Source organism: Ailuropoda melanoleuca, chromosome 1 (assembly GCF_002007445.2).
Source record: "Ailuropoda melanoleuca isolate Jingjing chromosome 1, ASM200744v2, whole genome shotgun sequence".
Lineage (NCBI taxonomy): Eukaryota > Metazoa > Chordata > Mammalia > Carnivora > Ursidae > Ailuropoda > Ailuropoda melanoleuca.
In genome coordinates this window covers 192607137-192617294 of record NC_048218.1, presented here as the reverse complement: position 1 = coordinate 192617294, position 10158 = coordinate 192607137, and the positions used below count along the sequence as shown (strand labels likewise).

Here is a 10158-nt window from a genome sequence, read left to right as displayed (position 1 = left end):
AAAAAAAAAAAAAAACCCGTGGGGAACCTGGGTGGCTCAGTCAGTTAAGCATCTGCCTTTGACTCAGGTCATGATCCCAGGGTCCTGGGATAGAGTCCTGCATTGGGCTCCTTGCTTGGGGAAGGGGGAGCCTTCTTCTCCTCTTCCTCTGCCTGCCTTTCCCCCTGCTTGTGCGTTCTCTCTCCCTCTCTCTCTCTGTCAAAAGAATAAATAAAATCTTTTAAAAATTTTTTAAAAATCCATGGAGGTTGGTCAAAGGAAGATGCCTGGGGGCTAAAGCTGCTGGGGCAAGTGTTGGATGTGAGATCTGCCTTGCCGCCCCAGCGTGGGTCATCCTACCGCCTGGTCCAAGCCCTGGAGATCAGCTTCGGTGGGCTCTTGGATGGAGACCCAGTGCCATAAACCTACCTCCCCCAACAGCGATTCCTGGCTTCACAGCACAGCTGCCAGTGACCCCCTTCATCTGGGTGTTTGGCTCCAGATGTCCAACCCCAAGGACACCATGTCAGTGTGTTTCTCTGCTGACTGGGCAAGAGCAGCTGCATCTTCTCGCGAACCCTTCCAAGTCCACCGCTGGCTAGCGTGATTATGGTATTTTACTCGAAGGATCGTGATGCCTCTTGGGCCGCTTTTTGAGATCCCGTTCTCAACCACAGGAGGAAGATCTTTCAAGGCACAGAGGGTTAAAGCAGAGTGGGTTTTAGAGGTCATGGGGTCCCATATGCTCTTTGTGGAGATGAAGAAGCAGGGTACGGAGTGAGTGAGGGGGGCAGGAAGGTCACATAAGTTCCCTGAAGTCACCTGCAGGGGTGGTGGCAGAGATGTGACTGTCCCTTCCTGTCTCCAACATCCCTTTTGGTTGAAGTTTAAAAAAAGAATTTAAGAGAAAAGTTATTAGTTTTACTTGGAAAATACAGAAACATAAAAGAAAATGCATACCCAGAGTGCTACCACCCACAACCATTGTTAATACTTCCTTTCAATTTTTATATTAATTATTTCCCATAGTTGAGATTATCCCATATATATATCTGTGTGTGTGTATATATATGTATACATATATGTATATACATATACATATATATATATATATATATATATATATATACATATTCACTGAAAAGTCCAGAAAGAAAATCATGTATGTGTGTATATACATATATAGGGGATTGTGTATGCATATACTCGTGTGTGTACATATATACCTCCACACACACCTATATGATTTCCTTTCTGGCCTATTTAGTGAAACCTTGTAACTCAAGTAATTTTTCCACTTGTTATAAACTCTTCATAAACATAATTTTAAACATGTGCTTAAAATGCTGTTCTGTGAATATATCATGATTTACTTACCTACTCCCATACTGTTTTATATTTAAGTTACTTCTCATTCTCAAATTATAAATAATGCTAATATGAAAATGATTATGTGGAAAGGTTTGCTTTTCTTTTTTTTTTAATCCCTGTATTTCAGACTATTTCCTTTGGCTAAAATCCCAGAAGTGGTGTTTCTAGGTCAGAGAGTATAAACACATTAAGGATTGGCGATCTATTACTAAATTGTTTTCCAAAAGCATTGTTCCAATTTACGCTTCCACTAGAAAGCTATGAAATTTTATTACATCTTTGTTAATGTGGTAGACAGTTCTCATTTCTGATGTGAAAAATCTCAGTGTTCTAAGTTCAAGCATGGCTGTGACTCAACAGAGATTTTGATGTGCATATACAGTCCCATTAAACGTTTTTGAAAATTCAACAAAACCCTGGATCTACCCTAGAAAACAAAGAATTGGCCCCATTTAGCCCAGTTGGCTGGGACCAGGCCTTAAAAGTGATGTCTACACTCCAGACCGGGATAGATCTGCTGACATAGCCCAAGGAATACAAATAAAGCAGGGTTGGTCTCCAAGGGGCCTGCCAGAATATAGGACCTGAGCAGTCCGTGTGCTCACATGCACACGTGTGTATGTACATGGTTATGTGTTACATGCATGCGCAGACGGGTGCATGTGCGTGTGCATGCGTGGAGCGTGTCCAACCCTGGGGGAAACCAGAGTGTTGGATCAACGGACTCATAAACACATGTCTCTCTGTGGAAAATGGGGCCGATGCACCATCCTGTGACAATCACCAGGATGGCTCATTTTGCTTCTCGGAAGATCCGTGTCACTCTTTCTCAGCCCTGCTGTTCAGAGGTCCTCCAGTCCTGGGGGTGGGTCTCCCAGCAAGGGTCAGGCCATCTCAGCCAGGCTAGGAGAAAAGGCCGGCTGGGATAATGAGCCCCTGCTCATGACAGGGCGGTCTGGCAGGCAGGGACCTCTCAGAACAAATGAGAATGTTAATGTCTATCTCTCCAGACCCACAAATGCAGGCCTGTCAGTGTTTATGTTTCCAAACCCCCACCCCACCCCTGCAGCTCTGTAAGGAGCACAAGGACACTGGGAAGATTGGTCCTCATGGAAGTGGAGATCCCCCTTGGGCTTGTTTTCCTTGTCGTCAGAGAAGAGGACAATGAGAAGGTTGGGTTTTGCCCTCAAAATCATCACTCAGTCCATTTCAGTTCCCCCGGGACACCCTCAGCTTTTCCTGCTCATACAGAGATGGGTGACCCTTCTCATTTTCCTTCATGGGGAAGTGGCAAGGGATGCCGGGGCCCAGGAGGTGGAGCAGCTGAATTCTGGCCCTAACTCTGGTCATCTCTGTGGCTCCAGGCAAGTCACTAGCCTCCCTGGGTCATGCTCTTGTCACCTGCAAAGCAGGAATCTGGATTTGGTGAACACTAGTCCTTTTCCTGAAGTTTTATATACTTGTAATATGATAAAAAAAAATCAAGTATGCCTAAATGAGTGATATTTTGGCAAGAAGGGAGCAGCTGCTCTGAATCCAAGAGGCCGGAGTGGTCCTTCCAGCAATTCGTGTGTTAAGGAGGCTCCTGGGTTTCCTTTAGCATCAAAAAGTGGGAAGCAGAGCTGAAGGTGCACAACAGGTAAATTAGGAAGGATCTGGGTCACTGCGGACCTAAAAATCTCAGAAGTGAGGGGAAAACCTCAACTGCAACAGGTTAGCGACTGACTGTAGTTTTGAAGGAGTTCTTAGCATCAGTGACTTACCCAAGGCTTCCTCATTCGTGGCCCACGAAAAAGATCCGTGGGCTACTGTGTGGCAGGAGATGCATGTTTCCCCCTGTCCCGTGAGCCAGGTCACATGCGTGTTGGGAGTTAGTCATCGGAGGGATTTGGGACCCGCTGTCTGTGCCCAGGCGGCAGGAGAGACTTTCTCCCCCTGCAGCTTAGGCCCGGGCACATCTGATCTCTGCATTTGTCGGGCGGTCTGCCCATCTGCAAAATGGAGTCTTTGCATTGTAGCCTTGTAAAGTCATTGTCACTTCCCTGCCTCTCCAACAGTGCTTTCCAAACCGGGGGTCACAACCTCGTAGGGTGCCACTAAGTCCAGCTGGTGGGCTGTGACCCACATTTTAAATAATGGAACAGAATAAGAAAACAGAGTGCATTGCAGGCAGCAAGGATAAGGCTTGTCTTCATGAAAAGCTTTGTTTTATCCTGGGTTGCAGCGTGAATAAGATCTCCTGGGTGGGTCCCAATCAAAGCCTCGAGAACTACTCTGTAGGATGGAGAAGCTGAGGGATAAGGACACTAGAGTTCTGCATGTGTCCTCACAGTGTATATTTCGTGCCACGTGGGTATGTGTGGGGATGACAAATGCCTGTCACCCATCCTCTCCAGGCCAGCAGGCAGCTGGGACCCTCCATTTCCCTTTGCCCCTACTCCTCCAGCTGTTTTCAAACCTAAAAAGGTTGAATCAAGGAGGGATTAAGTCGGAGAGACGTGGCCACTCAGTGTCTCCTGGTGAATTCCAGTACCTGGAATNCCACATGGCAGGAAAGGTGCCCCAGTACCTGGAATTTAATAACTAGAGGGAGCTGGGGGAACAGCCTAGTCCTGGCCCCATGATTTTGCAAAGAACCTGATACTCAGTGAAGTTATGGGCAAACACCTCGGAGTGGCCAGGTTCAAACCCAGGTTCTCAACCAGCAGATCTCATGTGTGCTGCCCTCATCCCACCGGAAGCACCACGTTTTAGTAAATAGCTTCTGAGAGCTTTGGGGTGAAAACATACATCCCTGGGAAGGGAAGGTGTATAACCCCCCCAGCCACACACACACACACACACACACACACACAGACACGTACCCGCCCCCAGCTGCCCCTTCTATCTTCTCTGCAAATAATCCATTCTGATGTTCTCCCAGAGCAGAATGGTGGAAGCAGGTCTCAACTCAACAGGCAGGACCAGCACTGGCTAGCCAGTGGGGGATAATGGGGGTGACAGGGAGGCCCCCGCTAGATCCCTCCCTCTGCATTGCTCACTTCTGCAGCCCCACCTTTCCATGCCCCTGGTCTCAGCCCTGAGAGAGAGAAAAAGGACAACAGGGAGGAAGAAGGGGAAGGAGAAGGAGAAAAGGAAGGACAGGAAGGAAGAAGGGAGGAAGAGGAAGAGAAAGAAGAGGAAGGACAACAATAATCCTGGTCCTCAGAGTAGCCATCAGAGCCTCCGCGGGGCACCGATCCAGGCTTGGCGCTGTTTCAAGCACTTTACATGAATTATCTTAATGAATCTTTATACCCCTGTGAGGTATAGCACTATTGCTCTCACCCCCTTTCGCAGTAGACAAACCTGGGCACAGGGAAGTTACATAAGTCATTGTCACACAGCTCGTTAGCATCCCAAACAAGCAGTCCGGCTTGGCAGCCCCATGGTTAGCCACAGCCCTGTACTGCGTGGCCACCCTGTTGCCCGGTTCATGGCCAGGTGCAGCCAGCGGGGCCTGAGCAGCCTCACTGGCCATGCAGCGTCCCAGTTCTGTCACGGGTGATGCCTGCCTGGTGCCTCCCGGGCTCAGGGCCTGGAAGAGCTGGACTGTGGCAAAGGGTAAGTGGACACAGGTCCCGCTGCTGTCTGCTCCAGCTGCCGCCTCCACCCCAGGAGGGCCGGGGGCAGGCACCTCGTCCCCCATGGGGTTCGATGGTGAGGTTACTGGGCTGAGTCTCCCACAGCCCCATGGCGAGGAGTCTTCGGAAAGGTTTTTGGATGTTTCCTGGAGTACTGCAGGGCAGAATTCTGCAGCAATGTGCATGCTCAGCCTCACATCAGCCCACTGGAGGGTTATGTAAGGTGCAGGCTTCTCGTGGAGCTATGTGGGGTCAGGCCTCCAGGTGAATTCCTCAAGGGGATCTGACCCGTATTGCATCACCGAGGTGCTTGGGGACCCGTGGAAACAAAAGAAGTAAAAGAAACCCTTCTCTCCCCGCTGCCCACAGAGTCTAGGGCGATCCTTGCTGCTCAGAACTGACAGCGCCAACTACAGAGCCCTCCCCCAGCTCCGCTGTGTGAACCCCGAGCCTCCCCATGGCCTCCCAAGTCCAGCCCGCAGGGAGGCAAGTGGGTCTGCTGCCAGCTTACCTGGCTGCCCTGGGAAACAGAAAGGCCTTTGCCTGGAAGGGACACTGGACGCTGGACCCCTGGACCCTGAAAGTCAGCAGGCTGGGTCCAGGTGGCCACCCCTGCTCACTCACTGGGATTCTGCCCCCTACACGGGTGCCCAAATACTCCCTTCTTTCTCTCTCCCAGCCCCCAAACCCCCGCCCTCCCTTCCAAATGAACCCACAGACCTACCTTTCAGAGTTTATATTCCTCTGTCATCACTTTCATTGGAGATGGGGGTGGAGGAGGAGATTGGAGAGAAAGAAGAGAAAAAGCTGGGATGGGACAAAAGTCCCCATTTAAACCCAGGCCAATGCAGGAATCCAGCTGACGCAGCAAGAAAGCAAGATGAGTAAAAAGTGAACGGGAGATGATTTATGTTTTATGCCTGAGGACCCACGGAAGACTTCCAGGTGTCACCCAGGCTGCCCAGCAGTCTTTAGCAGCAATTAGAGCTGGACACTGTCCTGAAGTCCCCGGCCCCTACCTGCCTGCTTGGTTTTAGGCTGATGCTTTCATCTACTCCTGTGTGCATGGGGGCTTCCAGAAGTCTCCCTTCCCTACCTAATTTGTTTTTCTCAATTCTCCCCTTTGGGTGATAACAGGGCATGGCATCCACAATTGGGTGTTGGGCTAGTAGAGGACAGTGCATGGCCATGCCTCAGGATGCCTGGGTCCGGAGCCTCTATCCCCTTCCCTGCCACCCTGGGGGCCATATGCACGTGTCCAGGCCTCCAAGTCTAGGACAGGGATCAGGAAAGAACATCCAGTCTTCCCTCTGAACATTGTTTCCTGGGGTGTGGGTGTGGAAAGGGGGGGCAGGCCCTTCCTCTCCAGTTTTGAACCACACAGAGAGCAAAGGCAATGCAGCTGGCCAAGGAGATGCTCAGGGTCAGTGCCAAGGGGAGGAGACTTCGGGTTTTTGCGCATGGGCGTAGTGGCATTGGGTCAGCAGAGTGGTTGTGTTTTGTAAACGAGTTCTCTTACACTAACTCGCTGGGTGGTGGGTCCATGGGTAGGGGTGCGCAGCACAAGAAACGAAGTCTCTGGGTCAAGGACACACAGCATGTCTGACCAAGCTGCAGTTGGAGTTCACAGCTATACCCATCACATGCAAAGCAATGGCTCCGCGGTCAGGGTGTGGGAGGTGCTTCTCCTGGTCCTCGGATGCCTTCCGGTTAAGCCCGATTGACCCAGCAGACTGAGTAGTCTGAGAGCAGTCTGCCCTTTGCTGGGCATGCCATGGGAGGGCGGCGGTGGGTGCTCCAAGGGAAGAAAGCAAGCTTTGAAAGGGGCACTGATGTTTTTGGCAGAGGGCATTCTCTGGAATCGGAAAGGTAGTCGGCTGCCCCTGATCTGCCGGCAGCTACAGTAAGACATGNGCGTAGTGGCATTGGGTCAGCAGAGTGGTTGTGTTTTGTAAACGAGTTCTCTTACACTAACTCGCTGGGTGGTGGGTCCATGGGTAGGGGTGCGCAGCACAAGAAACGAAGTCTCTGGGTCAAGGACACACAGCATGTCTGACCAAGCTGCAGTTGGAGTTCACAGCTATACCCATCACATGCAAAGCAATGGCTCCGCGGTCAGGGTGTGGGAGGTGCTTCTCCTGGTCCTCGGATGCCTTCCGGTTAAGCCCGATTGACCCAACAGACTGAGTAGTCTGAGAGCAGTCTGCCCTTTGCTCNAGTCTGCCCTTTGCTGGGCATGCCATGGGAGGGCGGCGGTGGGTGCTCCAAGGGAAGAAAGCAAGCTTTGAAAGGGGCACTGATGTTTTTGGCAGAGGGCATTCTCTGGAATCGGAAAGGTAGTCGGCTGCCCCTGATCTGCCGGCAGCTACAGTAAGACATGGCCACTCACCTTTGCACCTACGTTGGACAAATTAATAACAGCCGCAAGAACAGGAAAGAGAGGCTCTGTGGGACTTTCAGAACTTGGGCTTGGGCGCCTTAAAGCTCTTTCTCCACCTTAACAGTGGAGCCCTTCCGCCTTACCATGGTAGACTTCTTCTGCCAGATGAGTGCCCCAGATTACTTTATGTAGATTTATGTCTCCCCTCTGCTGTTGGGGTGTCTGTCACCTATCACTTGTCCCTGTTGTCAGTGATGCTGTCTGATGCATCATCTGTTTAATTTTTCCTTCTTAATTTTCCATGAGCTTGGAAATAATCAAGCTTGTGTGTAAAACAAGAAGGAAGAGGCATCGAGGGACTACTCAAGGGACCTGCTGAGTCAGGAGAGTTTGCTTTGGTGTGTACGTGCTGAGAGTTCTATTTTAACCCTTTCCAGGTCATTTCTGGTATTTTCTAGTGCCTGGTTTCTGGATGGAGATAGCAAAAGCAGCTAAGTGCAGATTGGCAAAGGGGTTGTGAGCCATGAGGGGGATGCCTTACTTTTATACTCATCTGTGGTATATTCTGAAACGTTTCCAAGCTCTCCACATTTGGGTTACCTGAGAGATGCTTAATGTCTTCTGGAGAACGGTCTTTTTGCTGACAATTGCGCTTGGCAATTTGCAAGGACTTGAAGGTGGTTCAGGTGGTTGAGAGATCTACGTACCCAAAGGCAGGGACAGAGCCAGTTTATTATTAATGGTTTGTCCACCTTCACTCCTCAACCACGTCCAAGTTCAATCCTCCTCCTTCTCCTCAATAGGACCACGCCCTCTCCAAGCCTTTCTTTGTTGACCTGCAGTGCCCCTTCCCCGCTCCTGCCTCTGAGCCCCCCACCTCTGTTGAGTCTTGATCCCACTTTTCCCATGATGCCTTCCTCCTCCTCCTTTCCCTGAATGCCTGTAATACTTGAGGTAGCAGTTCGTTTATTTATTCAACAGGTATTAATTAAGCTTTTGGTGCAGAAGCATCTGCAGATTATTCCGGGAGCTCATGTGTCTGTAACTTCTCAGCCAGCATCTCTGCTCTTGGAACAGCGGTTCTCAACCTGGCCCACACACAGGATCACCTGGGCAGCCGTGGAAACTTTGATGCAAAGGCTGCACCCTCAACTCATTAAGCCAGACACCAGCATCATTTTTTTTTTACTTTCTATTTTGAAATAATTGTGGATTTGCATGCAATTGCAAGGGGTGGCACAGAGAGGTCCCTTGTACCCTCCACTCAGTACCCCCCCCCACCATGACCACATTTTTTACATAACTACAGTGCAATCTCACAAGTGGAAAATTGACACTGGTACAACCCACCAAACCTACCCATTCAGATTTCATCAGTTTTAGGGTGCACTCGGTGTGTGTACGCACATGCACGTGTATTTAGTTCTGCACAATTTTATCACATGCAGAAATTCATGGAATTACCTTGTGATCGCATTATTTTTCAAAACTCAGTGATCTCAGTGTGCGACTGAGGTTGAGAAACACCACTCACGAGCCACACTCTCTTCACACCCAGCAGCGTCCCCAGTAGATGGTCTCTGTTTCCTTTCTGATCCGGAGTTTCTTCTCCCCAGCGAACATCTGACCCTCCGAGAGCCGGCAGACTGCNCTCTTCACATCCAGCAGCGTCCCCAGTAGACGGTTTCTGTTTCCATTCTGATCCGGAGTTTCTTCTCCCCAGCGAACATCTGACCCTCCGAGAGCCCACCCTCCCGGCTGCTGCAGTTCTCGCTCTCTCTCTCCCTCGGCCCCCCGACCCCAACTTAGGACCCAAGTTTCAGGTTGCTGGAGTCCTCCTTTGGCCTGCCTGCACAGAGAGCTATTTCCAGGGCTCGAGAATGAAATTGAAAATAGACCAAACAATGTGACAGTTTTCTGCTGCTATTTTTTCTTCCATGAACAGAATGTTCAGCATTATTTTTTTTCTCTTTGTGCAATGCTGCAAGTGAGAAATAATCTGATTGGAATGCTGGCTTATGCTGTTTATAAGCTGCAGTCACCAGCAAGCTGTGCAGAGGGAACTTTCCCAGGGACTCGGTGGGAGGGAAGGTGGTGGCGAGTCATGGGTTACGGTCACAGCCCGGTGCCGATTAAGCTAAGAGGTAAATACCCACATGCCCACGGATGCGCCTTCTTGGAGCTTCCCTTTTCCCGGAAGCTTTGTGATGTTTTTTGCCTGAGAGTGATCAAGGAGCAGCCCCGGCGCATAGGAAGGGGCTGGGAACCTGGAGTTTGAGGTCTGAGGTGGGTCGGCTCTAGAAAGCACAGTCAAGTTCAGGGGTTGGTGCTGTAACAGGAAAATGCTCTTTTCATCTTGCTGGGGACTCCTCTCCAATCACAAGAGAAAGAGACAGGAAAGTTTCGTGACTGTCAGTGTCATATGGGAGCTCAGAGAAAGTGGAGATATTATTTCCTGGGAGACTGTAATCTGAGGGTATTCATTCTTTCCCGTATTTAAGAACCATAGGGATCATCGGCTCTCCGCCACACGTCGAGCTTGGTTCTGGGGACACTAGACGTTTGTCTCTCTAGATATAGCTTAATTTTATTTTATCTTTTCTCCTGGGATGGGAGGGGGACCAGAGTTGGGCAAGAGAAGGAGTTGATTATTTTGATTTCTTCCAATCCACAAATGCCCGGAAGAGGTAAGGACAAAACAATCAGATTTTATAAGTCACCTTCCCTCTTCTTCAGGCACTGTGGAAGTGTTCTGGATCTTGACACAGGTGAATGAGAACATTTGTTTAAAGCTCATCTGTATGC

General features: G+C 50.0%; 1 protein-coding gene across 7 annotated transcripts in view; it reads left to right on the top strand.

Moving 5' to 3' along the window:
- Positions 1-10158, top strand: part of PLXNA4 (plexin A4) — a 537871-nt gene that overhangs the window by 244428 nt on the left and 283285 nt on the right. The gene's annotated exons all lie outside the window — the stretch shown is intronic.